The 16,425-nt window shown below is 41.6% G+C and overlaps 1 protein-coding gene across 1 annotated transcript in view; it reads right to left on the bottom strand.

Annotated features, from left to right (window-relative positions):
• LOC105230419 (TWiK family of potassium channels protein 7) overlaps positions 1-16,425 on the bottom strand; it is a 163,114-nt gene that overhangs the window by 58,491 nt on the left and 88,198 nt on the right. The window contains exon 7 of the mRNA XM_049454276.1: positions 8,513-9,136. The gene's annotated coding sequence lies outside the window, so the exon portion shown is untranslated. The remainder of the gene's footprint in view (positions 1-8,512; positions 9,137-16,425) is intronic.

The following is a 16,425-nucleotide window of genomic DNA, read 5'->3' as shown; positions in this document are numbered from 1 at the left end:
TCCTTAATGGAGTAAAGTTGGCTTCAAGAGAAGCCCGTGAAATTTCCTTGTCGCAGTTTTTCACCGATGAGCCAGAAATGTTTTACTGTGATAGAATAATGTCTCTAGCTGAAAAAATGGCAAAAAGTGGTCGACCAAAATGGTACATATTGGGTTCATTAAAGTTCATTATAAATGTAAAAAAAATAAGTTGAAGTTTGATTAGAAATACGAAAAGACTTTTTCGACTATATTTAAAGCTACTACGACTAACGGAATGTAGAGCCACAAATTTTATAACGGAAACTGCATTTTTGGCATCAATGGCGCAAGAATAAACTCTTCAAAGATCTTTGTATAACATTTCTACGCGCGCCACTGTAGTACCATTCGTAAGTGGCAGTTGAAAATTTATTTGGCACTCGAAGTGAGGCAACTGTTTATCTCAGACTCTGTTAGCAAGTGTATACACACAAATATACACACATTTTCGGAGCGAAATGTTCATTGTCACTTCTTCTGCGAGACGAGTGTGTGTGTGTGTGTGCGTGCCTAGTTGGCATATGCATTCGATCACCGTGAGCACGGCTGGCAAGGCGCGCATTGCCGCGCAGACAACTCAATTGGCTCTGAGTCTTGATTTATTCAGGCCAACACTGAAGGCAAACCACCGCAAAGCGCAAAAGTTGATGCTGTTGCGGCAATGCAGCGGCGGATAGACATAAATACCGTCACATACACACACACACAAATGAACAGGTTGGCAGCAGACTTGCGTGTGTGTTGATATGCGTGTGCATGTGTGCAAATAATATAATAAATGGCAACATCAATGTAGTAATCTTGCCACATTGGCATATGACATGTTGTGAACAGTCGTCAGCGCACACGCACACATTCACAGGCAGGCAGGCACGGTTATGAGTCCGCTACGTAGCGCGTTCAGACATCGCCAAAGGCGAGAATCCGAATTGATTTTCTGCCGGTTGCGGCTGAGTGCCTTTGCCGCACTGCACGCTGAGCTACAAAGCAGTCTGTCGCCGGCCTTACCCCACCCGTCTTGACTCACTTGGCCGGCAGCGCGTTTGGTGGAAAATTGCATTTCTTGCAAATCGAGCGAGCGAGCATAATTAAATTTTTTGCAACATTGCTGCCAGCGCCACAGGCCAAAGAGCGGCGTAGAGCTGGGTTGTGCCGAGCGGAGCTGAGCTGTGCAGACGTTGATGGCGGCGAAGATGATGACGAACGTAGGTGCGCTGGCGTCGGAAATGTGGGGGTCGCTATGCTGCTGCCGCTATTGATGCGCTTGCTGGTGTGTACGTTGCCGTGGCAGCCGTTGTCAGGATGTGCAGCCACGTTCGACATTCACACGTAATTATCACACTTCCTGCACATACAGCCTTCGCCCACTCATCCACACAAACACACTCACATACACTTGAACTCTTTCAGTCAAGACGCACGCCGCACTGCCTGCTTCGGCAGTCTTCGCATTTATTTCACATATTGCTGCTTCATTCCTCTCGACATCGATTTTCTCCACCTCCCACCACCTCATCATAATTATCTGCTTCATCGTCGCTCTCTTCACTCTTCAACGCCTTTTGAATTTCTTGCTGACGTCATCGTTGTTGTTGCCAACGCTGCGGTTCGTTTTTGTTGTACTCTTGTGGCTTTTTGCTTGCTTGCTTGGTGTTGCTGTTGTTGTTATTTTTATTGGTTCTGCTTTCGTCCGTCATTGACTGTTTGTTTGCATTATTGCTGTCTCCTCCTGTGGCCATTTAAAGTTCACTTATTGGCAATTTAAGTTGGTGCTTGCCGGTTTTACGCTCATCAAAGCGTATGCCTGATGTCGTACAGGGTTGCCAGATGCTTTACTGCAGCCTTAATACAGAGGTTGGGAAATATTTGCGATGTGCGTTCGTCAGGCTTAAGATAGCAAAGTTTTAGAAAATTACGCTTTTGGGAGGAAGGGTATGAGTCAGACTGATGTAAGTCATGAAACTATCTTAAGAAACACTTGGTCTGCTCAATTTTACTTCTATCAATTAACCCTTTCAGCCCCGAAGTTGCTTATAAGCAACTTCTATCTATGTTTGACATCGTTTAAAAAGTCAAATACACAAAAACTTCTTTAAAATACACATCTTATAGATCAACTTCATGATCATGATTAACCTTTTTAGCCCCAAAGTTGCTTATAAGCAACTTCTATATATGTTTGACATCGTTTAAAAAGTCCTTTGGGGCTGAAAGGGTTAAAAGTGGATAAAAGCTAGTTAAAATGATGACTGAAAATTGATGAGACCAGATCACAGCAACTCTGTGAGTACTGAAATAAAGTCACTCAAGGTTGGAAGTGATGGATCCGCTTAAAATGTAAAAAACTGACCAGATTTTACTAAGAGATGGGTTTCTTGTAACAACTTAGGTAGACTACATGCCTGCCATCAGGTTGCGCTAGATATTCTGCTCCGAAATGCTCTCTACTTCAGTGAGGTGTACTTCCACTCTGACTCGGCTATAGTGGTTTTTTGAGCTCAAAATTTTTGAAGGATTGCCTGACCTTATTAGCAACAGCTTCAAGCTTTTTCCATATTAGACTTGTATAGGCGCACGGTCACAGCGGATATACTAGAAACTGCATAGCCGATGAGCTTGCGAAGGAGGATACCTTTAATTCAATTTCATTCGATTGGGAGCGAGTCAGTTGTCCGATGTCCGCTAGGACTTTGGACCTATGGACCCCCAGTGGACTTGGCAGCCGCTTGGCAACAACCAGGACAGTGCGACTGTGAGGTCTTTCTGGCCCAAAATGAACCGTGTGAGCTCCTCCGAACTACGTCTATGCAGCAAAGTAAATCTGGATATTGTATGGGTACCTGACTGGATAAGTATTTTGTGGAACGATCTTTGTCAAAACGGTATGGAAGAAGGCGAGGTGGAATCATTTTGTCCATTCGTCCTCTATTGCCAGGCTTTTGCCAGACTGAGATTGAGATATCTCGGATGTTGGAGTCATGTGTAGAAGACCACGCAAGTGAGGAAAGTTCTCTGATCGCCATTCACTTGGCAGTGACCAGATACGATTATTTTACATATGGCTCAAGGAGCTCACGACTTCCGGCCTTGACCAAGTATCCTCTTGGTAGTTTAAGAACATCCGTTTGAAGGCGAGCTAAAGTGAGAAGGCGAAACATGCTCTCCACAGGGTCGTGCGTTGGGTTTGAGACCTGTCACGTCAAAAACATCCCCAATGAACAGTCAAAAACAGCCTCGGATGAGAGACCCCCCTTTTAATGACGACCATGGCAAACGAAATAACTATCACGATTTGAGGGGATGCACCTCAAATGTCCGGTCGCTTAATTGGGAAGGTGCCGCTGTCCATTGATTTTGTATCAACTCTACGACCTAACCTCACATAACCTTTGGCAAGCTATAATTCGGAGTCCTTATTCAAGGACAAGGTCGTGGAAAACAAACTCAGATTTGATTATCATTACATTTGAAAAATTGGCGCTAATTATAGTTATTCTTGTGGTTTCTTTTTCTGGATCCGATCTCTATACATATATCTAATCCGTCAAATGCAGAGTCCAAAAAACTGTTAACGCCCCCTCGAAGGTTTGACAAAGCGATTGGAAAATGAAAATATTTTCAAAACAAACCTGGCAACTCTACACACGCTTATGTGCAGATGTAGCGCAAAGTGCCCGGGGAAGTGTGTGAGCGTTTTCAATTTCAATTATGCCTTTAAACATTTCATTATCATAACACATCAGCAATTATTGCCACAACAACAACAACAACACTCACATCAATAGCAAAAACAAAAACCAGGCACGCTGGCCTGTTTGTCAATTCAACCATAAAAGATGCCACGTAAGCGTTTAAGCAACAATTTTTGTGTGCAATTTTGAGCAGAGAAAATTAAAATTCAATGAAAATTGCAAAAATAATTTGCCGCACAGACGTAGCAGCTGCTTGCAGCGAAGAATTTCGAGCACACTGTTTGTATGTGTTTGTTGTGCAAAAAAGTTGCAACACTTTAAGCGTCGAAAATTATTTTGGATTTTCATAAATGCACACGTTGGCGGTGAACGCAAGCCACCACACTTGGTGCTTTCTAATTTATTTACGCGCTGCCGAAAGAGCAGCGAATGCGCCTTTGAAACTTAAACTGGCAAAAAGCGCCCACACACGCTCGTGAAAATGGCTAAAAAAGCCGCAACTTTGGCTGAATATTAATTTATCTTTGTATGTATGCAAGCAACGTATAGATGTGTGTGCGTGTGTTTGAAGCCGCTGTTTTGTTTTTCGCTTTTGAAGAGCGCCGCCTGCCGCTACCTCTTGCATATGCGAAACTAAAACTAACTGTCTGCCAAATTGATTTCCAACTGCGCAGTTATACACTTCCAACCACACACACACACACACACAGGTGCACTTGCGGCAAGCGCAGTTGACAGAGAAAATAGCAAAAGTGCCAAACTTCAGAAATCACTTCACTATACTCGTTTGAATTTCATTTCTTTTGCGCTAAGCTCACAAGCACGCACACATGCACTCACACATGCATAAATACATACGCAAATACAAGCAGTGATGTCAGCACACGGTGTATATGAGTGGTGTGGCGTGTAGCTTTGAATTGTAGAGACCACCTGCCAAGCAGCGCACAGCAGCGCCGCCGCGGAGAAAGCGCAAATTTGCAGGAATATTGGCAGACACACACACACACACAACTGTGTAGCGTATTTGTGTGGGATATACAAGCACGCGAGTATGTGTGTAAGCAAAGCGAACATTATTTAGCCATTTTCTTTGGCGCATACACACACACACCTGTAAAAAAACGGGAACTGTATACACTCACAATTTCTTGTTACCAATTTCACGAGCTTCTAACGCGATTTCTACCACTACACCCTCACGTCGTTTATCATAACGCCTGGGCGCCCATAAATATGCTATGTGCTGTCTCTACACATACATATGCATACGCGTTGGCGGCACTTTAGCGCGCGCACAACAACAACTGACTGCTTTTATTTGCCGTTTTTTGCGTGCGCTTTGTGATTCTTGGTGTCGCATAAAATTGAGTGCCTACAAGTATGCTGTGCACGAAAAACTAGCGCCTAAAAGCAGCTGACAGATTGTGGAATTTTTTAATATACAAGCATACAGTTACGTATTTTATTACAGCGAAAGTGTTAGATTGCTTTTAGGCGCTGAAACGTCTATATATGTACATTACTGCCGCCTCCAAGGGAAATAAATGAATTCCGTTATTGCATTTGTGGTGTCGCGCGCTCATTTCGATGCAAATCTCTTCAAGTTACGGCGAAAAATACATTTAAAAATCCGTGGGTGTGTACGTAGATATGAATAAATCATTTGCAGTTCAATTTTGTTTTCCTACAGTTTCAAGGTGAAAGTAAAATAACTTGTTTAGTTTCTGGGAATCTGTGGAAAAATGTGTCGCAAATTGCTTCTGTGGAAAACAGTTGGTTCTTAGTCGTAAAATATGGTTTATAGTTATTATTACATTTGCTGAAATGTTATTTGGATTTTTTCTCCTTGCTAACAGAGTATCATGCTTGCTCAAGAGTTTCGTCGAAGAAAGTATAAACTTGCGACTAATATCTCACACACTTACAGCGTCACTAGCTGGAAATGGACGATGGGATGCAGCTACAACGGGGAGATGGACCCACATGCTAATAAAAAGCGTATAAGCAAGGTTAGATAGAAAAAATGGAGAAACAGATTTCTATATAACGCAGTTTTTGACGGGGCACGGGTGTTTAAGAGAGCATCTCTACAAATTTGGAATGACGAATTGGTCTTTCTGCGGAAACGGCGGAGAAAACCCGCTGCATATCGTCTTTTTCTGTCGTCGGTATGAAAAGCAGAGAGCCGATCTAGAGAAACTGACAACGTGAGAGCCTGGTTTGCTATAGTTCTAAAAGAGCTAAGAAGAAAATAGTGGCAATTCAGCGGAAAAATTACGGTGTCTTTCGAAGATGGCAACTCTCTTGAAATGAATAGACCCCAGTTGTGGACTGAACAAGAGCCAATGACTTTAAAAAATTTAAGTTTTATCCTACATACAATTTTAAAAGAGTTTCTAACGCCAGTCTCTAGGCGTAATCTTTAGAAACTTCCAAAAATCCATTCGCTCTTTTTCACGAAGCTTTGAAGTTTAAGAATTCGCACAAAACCACCTTTAAATCTATCCAAGTATTGGAAAACTCTTCAAATAGTTCTAACTAAGAGGCATAAACTTAGCGAATAACCATTTAAAATCTTTCGCATAAATGAATCGTTTCTAAAGCAAAGACTTCGCTTGGAGTTCAGCGACCTAAGTGCTGCTTTTCGATAAGTTGTCTATTACAAATTTATTCTCCAAGCAATTTCGCCATGTAAAATCAGAATTTGCATGACTATATAACAAAGCTGTATCTTTCAATTCATTATTCCATAATCTAGTGTAATCATTGCAAGCGCGTTTAAACTTCCACCTTATTAAAATCTGTTTGCATACCTCAAGGCTTAATAACACCAAGCATTCATACCGAGGACCAATTGCTATTGCTTTTCCATAGACGGTGCTGAAGTACTAGCGCCATATCACGTAGCGAGCGGAGCCTTTTTCATTACGTATCATGCCAACTCCACGTCTCTCTGTGGCTGCAGAAGGTTATGCATGAGACTTTGCGCATAGTGTGTAGAAAACACATTAGTTTCTAATGCGCTATCAATTTATTTTATTACAAACGCACACACACATACATACACTCATTTTGGCGCACAACCACGTGAACGTGCGCTCATTTGCTTACTACCGAGTATCTGAGGCTATCACACGCTTCATCTAGTCACACTGAACAAAAAGCATTAAACATTTCTTATGGCTTTGCTTAATTTTCAATTATTTTCAAGCATCGCATAAAAGAGAAAATGTGTGATTAAAGTAGAGGAGAGCGGTAGGGATGAGTCTCGAACTGTGGCAGCAGATGCGAAAGTGTAAGTGAAAGTGAAGATGCAGATCAAGACGGTGTTTCACATGAATTTGATAATCTGTTTGTGTGCGATTTTAATTACAATAATAAGCCGATAAGAAGTTTCAACGAAAAGCGGGAGACTTAACACCATTTTCCGCTGCCACGAATTCTATTGAATGAATGCGTACTTGTAACGCGTTTTAGTTGACGCGGATGACAATAGCTGTCATACTATCAACAAACAGTGCTTAGAAAGCCCCTGTAATAACAACAACAGCAGCTAAGAAATTAATGGCAGCGACCGTTTGGTCGGGAGTCCGTATAACCGAAACGGATCCAGATTTTTTTCGAGCTAACGTCTTCCAACTTAGTAGCCTCTTTCAATATTATGTAGTGATTTCTTTCTACCACTAAAACAACAAATAGTTGAGGCATTTCTCTTTTTTCCCGCAAAAGCAAATTTCATAATCTCGCATGCATTCTTAGCTGTTGAGCGTTGGTCTTACAACTCTATCTGCTGTTATATATTCAAATATGCGCTGCACTCAAATATTTCGCCTCGCTTATCCATCGCCGCTTCACACAATTTGCACATTGTTATCCAGGCTGTAGCATCTGACACAAACCATAATCCGTAGTGTTGTTTACACCCACAGTTAAGTAAATAGCGCGGCGGGCGTGTCAGCAACTTGGTTGCCGGCTTTTGTTGTCCGGCAGGTGACAATTTTGCATTTCTACGGTAGCGGCAGCCACAACAACAACGCCACACTCTTAATGGCTCGGCTTACCAAAATGTATACCATCTTTGCATCGCCACACACCATCAAATTTCGCTCGCATCTCTCACACCATTGCCTTATCATCATCATCATCAACACTTGCCTGTTGTGGCCTATCGCTCCAGCCGCCCACACCCTTGCTGACGCGCTCAACCGCTTAGTTGGCGAATATGTCCTTTGCTCTTATGCCACCAAAGCCGGGTAATTTATTATTGTTATTGCTGGCATGGAATATTTTTTATGTCTTCGCTTAACCCTTTTTCGTATGCACACACCCCGTTAGCGGTGCCGCCAACAACGCCAGCACGGCGAAAAGCATCTGCGTATGTGTGCACAGGTGCTTTTGCCACTTTGGCTGCATCCTTCCTGTTGCCATAAGTCAAACAAGTGTTTCCTGTGTGTGGCGCGCGAATTTTTCACAACCGGCACTTTTTTACATTGTTCCCTTTCATTTTATTTTTATTTACTATTTATGCTTCGCGCTCCGCCCATAAACATGCGCTCATATATATTTCTGTTGTTTCGCATTTTCACACGCTGCTTTGGTTTTTGTTTTTTTATTTTTACTCAGTTTTCCTCACACTGCCCTGCCACTCTTCTCCAACACTCACACTCAACATGCAACCCCCCTCTCAATTGTTTTGTTTTCCCCCGCTTATAACAAAATAAATAAACAAATAAATATGGTCGCCGCCGATAACAAAAGCGCGAATATAAATAACTGTGACTGCCAACAATTCTTACCTTGCATTATTTACTGTCTCAGCGCGTCTGCCAGCAGCGCATTCTTATTTGTTTGCACATTCCTTATGTTAAATGCCTTCCGACTTCTGTCAGCCACTTAAGCTGCTGCCACCGAGTGTCCACTTTCGCGGCAAGACACTCGCTGCATGGATTTTCGCTGCTTTCCACTCTTCACTTCACTACACACACATATATACATTTTACACTTTTCACATTGCACAAGACATATTTTCACATTTTCACACTTTCCACTTGCACTTTGCAAACACTTTGCCCTAACACATGATTTACGGATTATTGCCTTTTATTTATTTTACTTTATTATTTATACACTAAATCGCACTTTGCACTGCACTACACACACTTTTCACTCAATTGCACGCACTTTCGCACTTTTTATTTTTAACCTTACTTTTATTTACATTAAATCACAATTTCGTATTTAATTACGCGCACTTTATTTTTATTTGATCAGCACTATTTGTTTACTTTTCTTCTTCTTGCTGTTGAGCTCGGTCAGCACATGTCTTACGCAGCGTGTAGAGTGCGCTTGCTGTAGTTGTGTAGACAATTGAATATACGAAAACGCATGATCGCTAGTTGAGGCTGTTGCAGGCGATTGGGCTATAAGGAAATTTAACAAAAAATGAAAGTTACGTATACTCGTAAATATAGATTTTTGATGAAAATGCAAATATAGTTGAATTGGATATGGAATAATAAAAATAAAAACTTAACAAAGATGTTAGCTTTGGAAGTTGTACAAAAAACTAGAAAATATACAAATTTTTAGAGAAAGGTTGCCATCAATTTTCTTTTCGGGGGAAAAAAATTTAACTGGCTTTTGCAATGACAGATATCAACACTTTTTAAAATGTAATTTAATTTTATTTTGGTTGACCAGATGTTGGTTTGCCGACTCCATAATCCAGTTGATCTGGTATGCAGTCAAAGGAGAGGATATCCGAGTGTTCACATACGTGTTCTTTTAAGAACCCAGATTCTCTGAGTCTAAGAGCCACCTACGCAGCCATGCACCTTCCGCAATTATGCAATTATGTTCAAATTACGTTAAGTGCCATAGTTCAACATGCTGTGAAGAAATATTCATGAAAATAATGGCTCAAACAATATGGCAATGCAAATAATTTCGATGTTGTTGCCTCAGCTTATAAATACAGCAAGTTTTAAACAAGCACAGCATGTAGAGATATCATTCGACAGTTTTAATTAGAACCTTTTTATAAAAAAATACATACGCAAACTTCAAAAATTGTTAAAAAAATTAAAATAATTTTAAAAATTACTATTATTATTTCGTGTGTACAGTTAAGCTAGTTAGTGGTTTCCGGGGAAAATTCCTATAAAATTTTCTTATGAAACTTGCGCAACCATTATTTGAAGTATGATGCAAAGCGGCGGCAAAGAAAGCCGCGAAACTCAAGACGAGCGAACTTATAGTTTAAAAGGAGACAAAACAAGTTTTTGGTGCAATTTTATTTTCATTTATTAGCACTTGGCGGCAACATTTGCATAAGTGTAGCGAAAAATAAATCAAAAGTAGTAACAAGCAATGAAAATCATAACACAAATGAATGTTGAAGATTGAAGAAAATAAATGCAATGTGAAAGTGATGCAAAAAATAGTCAAAAAATGAAGAATGGCGCTTGCAAAATAGAAAGGTTAAAGGTATCGCGCACACACACGTGCGCACTTGCTCATGCATTGTGTTGCATACCGTAAGGCGCCAAAGCTTGCCACCAGCAATCGTGTGCTGCTTGAATTTCCTTGTCTTTGCAGCGTTTCTTCTTGGCTTTTTTTGTTTTTGCGACAACCACCAACATTTATGAGCATTTCGGGCGCTTAATAAATGGGGGTGCGGCAAGGCAAGTAGCAATGTGAGAAAGAGCAAGAAATTACCAGAGCAAAATCTTGCGTACTTTTGCATGCCGTAAATAGTGTTGCAAAACTTTATTTGCAACACAGGCAGCTGCAAGTAAGTGCTACAAAAGGTGCGAGAAATGTTTTTACAAGCGCCGCAGGGAGTAACACTTTACATATGCTTGCCTACATTTAGGCGCCAAGAAATATTTTCAAAACACGTGCGCCACTAGTTAACAGCTACATATAAATTGAAGGAATTTGGTCTTACCCGGCGAGTTAAGTGCTTTAAGTTATCGCCTAAGCGTCGGTTTGCTTAGCGAAGCGCCAAGGTTTAAGCTTGACAGTTAAACAAGCTTTAATGTAGGAATTTCAGTAAACTATAGGCTAAAAGTAAGTGAAGTAAGCGTTAGTGGATGCAATACTTTCTGAAAGTTTGCTGAGCACCAAGCGGTGGCATACAAGTGGTACGGCATATGGCAAACTAGAGATGGTTTTAAATTGGTGACCTATTTTCAGATATATACAGGGTTTTGTCCGAAAAGTAATAGGACTGATTTTCTTCAAAAAAAAACAAAGGCATTGTCCATTCGTCCTGGACAAACCGTCAACGCCAAGTTTTACGTGGAAGTCCTCAAGAGACTCAAACGAAGGGTCAATCGGGTCCAACAAGACATCGCAGCCGATTGGAAGTTACACCACGACAACGCCCCGGCTCACACCACCTTTCTTGTGAACAGCTACCTAACCAAGGCCGAAATTCCAATGCTTCCACAGCCGTCCTACAGCCCAGATGTGGCTCCCACGCGGACTTATTTTTTCCTTGCCAAGCATTTTGAGACGACAGAGAGGATACAAGCAACACACACCTCGGCTCTCAAGGTTATTCCGGAGAATGCCTTCCGTGACGCCTTCAATGCTTGGAAATGGCGCTAGTAGCGCTGCATCGACGCAGAATGAGCCTAGTTTGAAATTGTTTAAAGAATTGTAACGATTGGTTCAATAAATTATTTTAAATCGACTCATTCCTATTACTTTTCGGACAAATCCTGAAAGAGAGAGTCCTTCGCGCTTTTCTAAGTTAATTTTATGCAATTATCACGAAATAATAACTATTTCTACCTATTTTGCTAGCAAATTTTCGTTCCTCAGCAAAACTCATTGCGCACAAATGTATGCTACAAATTAGCAAACTTCATGCCTCTCAACCGCCTAAATGAGTGCTACAAAAGTGAGAAAAACTCTATTTCGCACCTTCAAAGCGCTCTGTTTATCACAAAGTAATAAGCGCATCAAATAACATTTCAAAAGCGCAGACGCTGCAAAAAGCAACTTCATTACATTTCCACGCGCGCCGCGGGTCATTTGCCAGTGAGAAAATAATATGGCATTAAAGGCAAAAAAGCAAAAGTTCTAAAAACACGCCACACATATTAAAAAGCAAATTAAAGAAATGAAAAGTAATAACAAAAATTGCAGCATATAATTGAGCTTTATGCGCCGTTGGCTATTAGCCGCGCGCCACATTTAGTTATCAACGCCCGCCAGCAGACCGCGGCGCAGATGTGAGCTTTGCGGTGGAAGGATAGGGATTGGAGGCGGCCACACCTGTGCGCTTGTGGCGGCCAGCAGTTGCAATAACACTCGACCGGCGCGCGGCTTGTTGTGCTGGCGAAAACAGCTGACGCCTGGCGACCAGCAACAACAAGTACAACAAGCGCGCTGAGCACTTGCTGACCAGGCAACTAATGAGCGGCGGGTGTGTGTATGTGTGTGTGTTGGCTTTGGTGGAAAAAAGTGCGAATGATAACACGAAAAGTGCGCGGAGCGCGAAGTTCATTGAAGCAAGTAAGTGTGTTCGCAAGGCTTTTGTGCAGCATATTTGCAGCGTGGCAACTGCAAAGTTTTGATTAAAACTCATTTAAGCTATTTGCGCTCACCCCCGCACCCCGCGCGGCACTTCATTTGCAACTCGTCGCACTCGTGTATATTTTTTCTTTTCATTTCGCGCATTTTTTTAATTTTTTCTGCCTTTCATTTCATTTTATCACACTGGCAGTTCGTTTTCTATATTCTATTTTCCATTTCCCATTCCATTCGCACTTTCCATTTACATTTCGCTGCTCTTCATTTGCACTTAATGATGATTTTTTATGCACTCGTAAATGCGCGCATCTCATTTAGTTTGTATTTAACGGCGGCCCGTGAATAAGCGTTGCCGCCACTTGCACGCCGTTTCAGTTTTCCCGCCTCCAGCCGTCGGCTAGTGCCGTTCGTGCATACTTTTCACTAATGAATCCGATTAGCTGGCGTATTTGAGTGGTCGCCTGCTGATTGACTGACTGCCTAACTGCTTGGCTGCGTTTACTTTGGGGCAGAAGACACTAATTTGAAAAAAAAAAAAACAACAAAAATCATTTAAATGCCAAATGAGTGGCAGCATTAAAATTCGGATGATGGAGGTGCGAAGATTGCGCAGGTAAATCAACTTAAACAGTCTTACGAGCGTCGGTTAGTATCTTACCCAAACACTTGGTGGCGGCAATAAAGTGCGTAATTGTTAGTTACTCGTAAATTCTTTGAAATACTTTGAAATCGTGCGCAAATTACTCCTTTAAATAAGTGGAGAGTGCACGAGGTGAGTAGAGAATACCGATAACTGTACTAGCATGCGTAGTTAGGTTAGGTTAAAAGGCCGATACGATCCTGATGCGGACCTCACTTGGACAGGATCGGCGTACTGGTTCGTTGTGATACCCAGAAACTCCTAAATACTGAATCAAAAAGCTCTTACAGATCGACAATGCGTTTTGAGTCAATCACGAATGAAATCAGTATCAGCTTCGAAAAGATTACCGAGTTGTTTCAGTCTCCGTTTTGCTAAGGCTGGACAATGGAGGCGAAAGTGTCTAGATGTTTTCACTGCAGCCTCCTCTATATAATTCTAAAAACTGGCGTTCGACAAGAAGTTAAGCCTTACCGCATCTTTGTGTCCAGTATGAACTCCTACGATTGTGGCAAGATGAACTTTGCTCAGGCCAAATAGTTCAGTAGATCTCGAGCTTTTTACTCCCCTTATGTCGCGTTGCTGCCGGAGTGAATGTTCACCTCTCTGAGAGAAGCTGCACTTCGGAGCACTTGCTTACTATTTTACTATTTCGTTCGCCCTCAATAATGAGGTGAAGTTCTTAAACAGTTTATGGAAAAATATACAGAAATATCACTAGTTTTATTCGCACACTATATTCTTTATAAGATTCATAGTTATGAAATTATAAGCAAGTTCATTCAGTGAAGTATATATTCACTCCGAAGCAGAAGCAGTTACCACCCTTAAGGCTTCTGATAGTGACCTCAAAGTTACATAGTCAAGGAATGCATGACCTCATTCACAGGAACTCAAGTTACTTCCAGTTAGACTCTTCTGGAAATCTCGGTACTGTAGGGCTTGAGTTGGATATATAAATAGTTTTTGGGATTTTGAGGACGCAGTTTATCAAAGTTGCATGGAGAGAGCTGAGGCTGATACTTTCCTCGGCGATACACTAAGTTCTCAGTTTTAATACGAAGGAAACATAAGCCGATAAGTCGATGGAGAATTAGAATACACTTAGCTCAAGATACCTGACAGGAACGCCTAATTGAGTTCTGTTTGATCCCCACTATATGAAAAGCTATCTTGCATCCGTCGCTTCTGTCAATATGACCTTGGCTTGCTTTGTGAATTAATTGCTAAAAACTTTTTCTACTCTCCAAAAAATTAGCCAAACTTTCCACTACAGTGTTCGATCGCACCGAGTGCCTTAACCTTGACGCGCATAACTGTTTCCAAAGTCTTTCAAAAATGCGACAGACCAAAGCGGCGACGTCTGCAAAAGTAGAAGCCAAACAAAAAGCGTGTTCAATAACTCTGTGACAGAGAAAAAGAAAAAAAAAAAAAACAATAAGCCAAGCGCAAAATGCACACAAACAGAAATCACGCTTGGACCAAGTGATGATTTGCACTTGGGGGAAGGGAAGCGGGAGCGCACTAAAGCTTACACACACCCGAACTGATAACAGTTACATGTACGATTTATCAATTTTGGCTGACAGCACGATGAACGAAGGCCGCAGTGCGGCAGCAGAGGTGGGAATGAGGAAAGAGCGTGGAAAGAGAGACATACAAAACAGGAAAAGCATTCGCTGTTGGTGTAATTGAGCGCTGGAGCCGCCTGCTGAGCGCTACCATCAAAGTAATGCACGAGCGTGGAAGAAGTTGAGGGCGGTATTGGCTCGTATTGTTTACTGTTTTGCTTCGATTTAGTTGTTGTTGCTGTGTTTGTGGGACACGTAACTGCTGTCAGCTGTCGCATTGAAAATATCCAAACTAATTTATTTGCAATGCAAAAGGCACAACCGAAGGCAGCCGAAGTGGGTGGCGCGCGCACGGCGCACTGAAGAGAGCAATGGAAATTAGCATAAGAAGCAGTCAGCCACATAAGTGCAAGTGTGTGCGGCGAAAAGCTGCTGAGTGCTGACTGGGTGCTCATAAATGTTCTACACAAAGCTTGTTGTTCTATGCAGATCTTCGCGGGCCGGCGCTGGTTTGGGTTGGTCGAAGCCGAAAAAGGAGCAACGCCGTGTGTCTAAGCTTACGGTGTACCCAGCGGGTCCGCCTTCCCACCGACCAAAAACTGCTTGTATAAAATTACCAAATTGCATATAAATGAAGCAAGAAACCTTCTTGTGGGCGAACGCAGCACAAAAGTCGGTGCTGAGAGCGCGGTGGCGAGCTGGCATGGCATTTCCTCGAGCGACATACAAGAAAATTGAATTTATTAACAAACAAATGCGAAACAAACTGAAACAAATCGAAATGGAAATTGGAATAATGGCGTGTACAATGGCAGCCGGAGCTGAAAACATGAACTTTTCAGCTAGCAGGAGACGCAATGAGCGCTGCTGAGCGGAGACATCAGCATCGAGTTGCAAGGGCAGCGCTCTGACTGTGCGCAAATCTATGCTGATCGGTGTATGCTTGTGCTGTGGTAATTGAAGACTTCACATAAAGTAGAAAAGTTTCATTTTACAACAACAATAAGTTATGCGATATTACGAAGGCACAATACCACTGGAAAATCTGCTCAATAAAAAGTGAAAAACAGCTTCCTGCAAACAAGAGCCTTTGAAAAAGTTTGTGCGTACAAAATTGCCAGAAACGTCTAATGGAAGAGACAATAAGCAGCATAAATGCGTAAGGCCTGATTAGGCAGCAGGTGACGGAAGTAATGCCAAGAGTTAAATGTCTAAATATAAACACAGAAAGTCATGGCGGGTGTAGCAGCAGCTAATGGCGTACACAGCTTTTGAGACGTTAGTGGAAAAAGTGCATATAAGTACTGTAGGGAAATTTTGGAAAAAAAAATTTCAAAGGCGAAGCAGTTATCAGCTAAATGGGGGCTTCCTGAAGACGAAAATACGAACAATATACAAAACAATAACAGAAAATATAACAGAAAATATAACAAAAATACTTTTTAGTCCGCTATAAAATAATCAACCGACTCAAGGACGGAAGGGTTTATATATATTTTACTTTGTAGAAATGATGCTAATCGAAAACCACAATCTAGATGGCTAAAGAAATTACGTTTAAAGCAAAGCGAGATAAGGGCGGTGAAAAGATTGAATTCCAAAAGAGCTATTACAGATGATTCGACCCTGTCTTGAACAAAAACCTAAAGGTGCTTAGTAAACACCATCAACAACAGTCTTGTACTAAAACACAAAGCAATGAGGATATCAAGTTTGATAGATCATTTTCTGCATTTAACTAGAATAGTGCTGTGAGCGCCAACCAGAGACATACAGGAACTTTCAGGTTTAAAAGCACTGGTGTAAACTTGGTGGTAAGTCTTAAACCACGCACATCTTTGCTTCCATTCAACACATATGGTAAAGGGTGATTTTTTAAGAGCTTGATAACTTTTTTTAAAAAAAAAAACGCATAAAATTTGCAAAATCTCATCGGTTCTTTATTTGAAACGTT

Source organism: Bactrocera dorsalis, chromosome 4 (genome assembly GCF_023373825.1).
Source record: "Bactrocera dorsalis isolate Fly_Bdor chromosome 4, ASM2337382v1, whole genome shotgun sequence".
NCBI classification, from domain to species: Eukaryota; Metazoa; Arthropoda; class Insecta; order Diptera; family Tephritidae; genus Bactrocera; species Bactrocera dorsalis.
The sequence above is the reverse complement of the archived record's forward strand: the minus strand, read 5'-3'. Positions and strand labels throughout refer to the sequence as shown.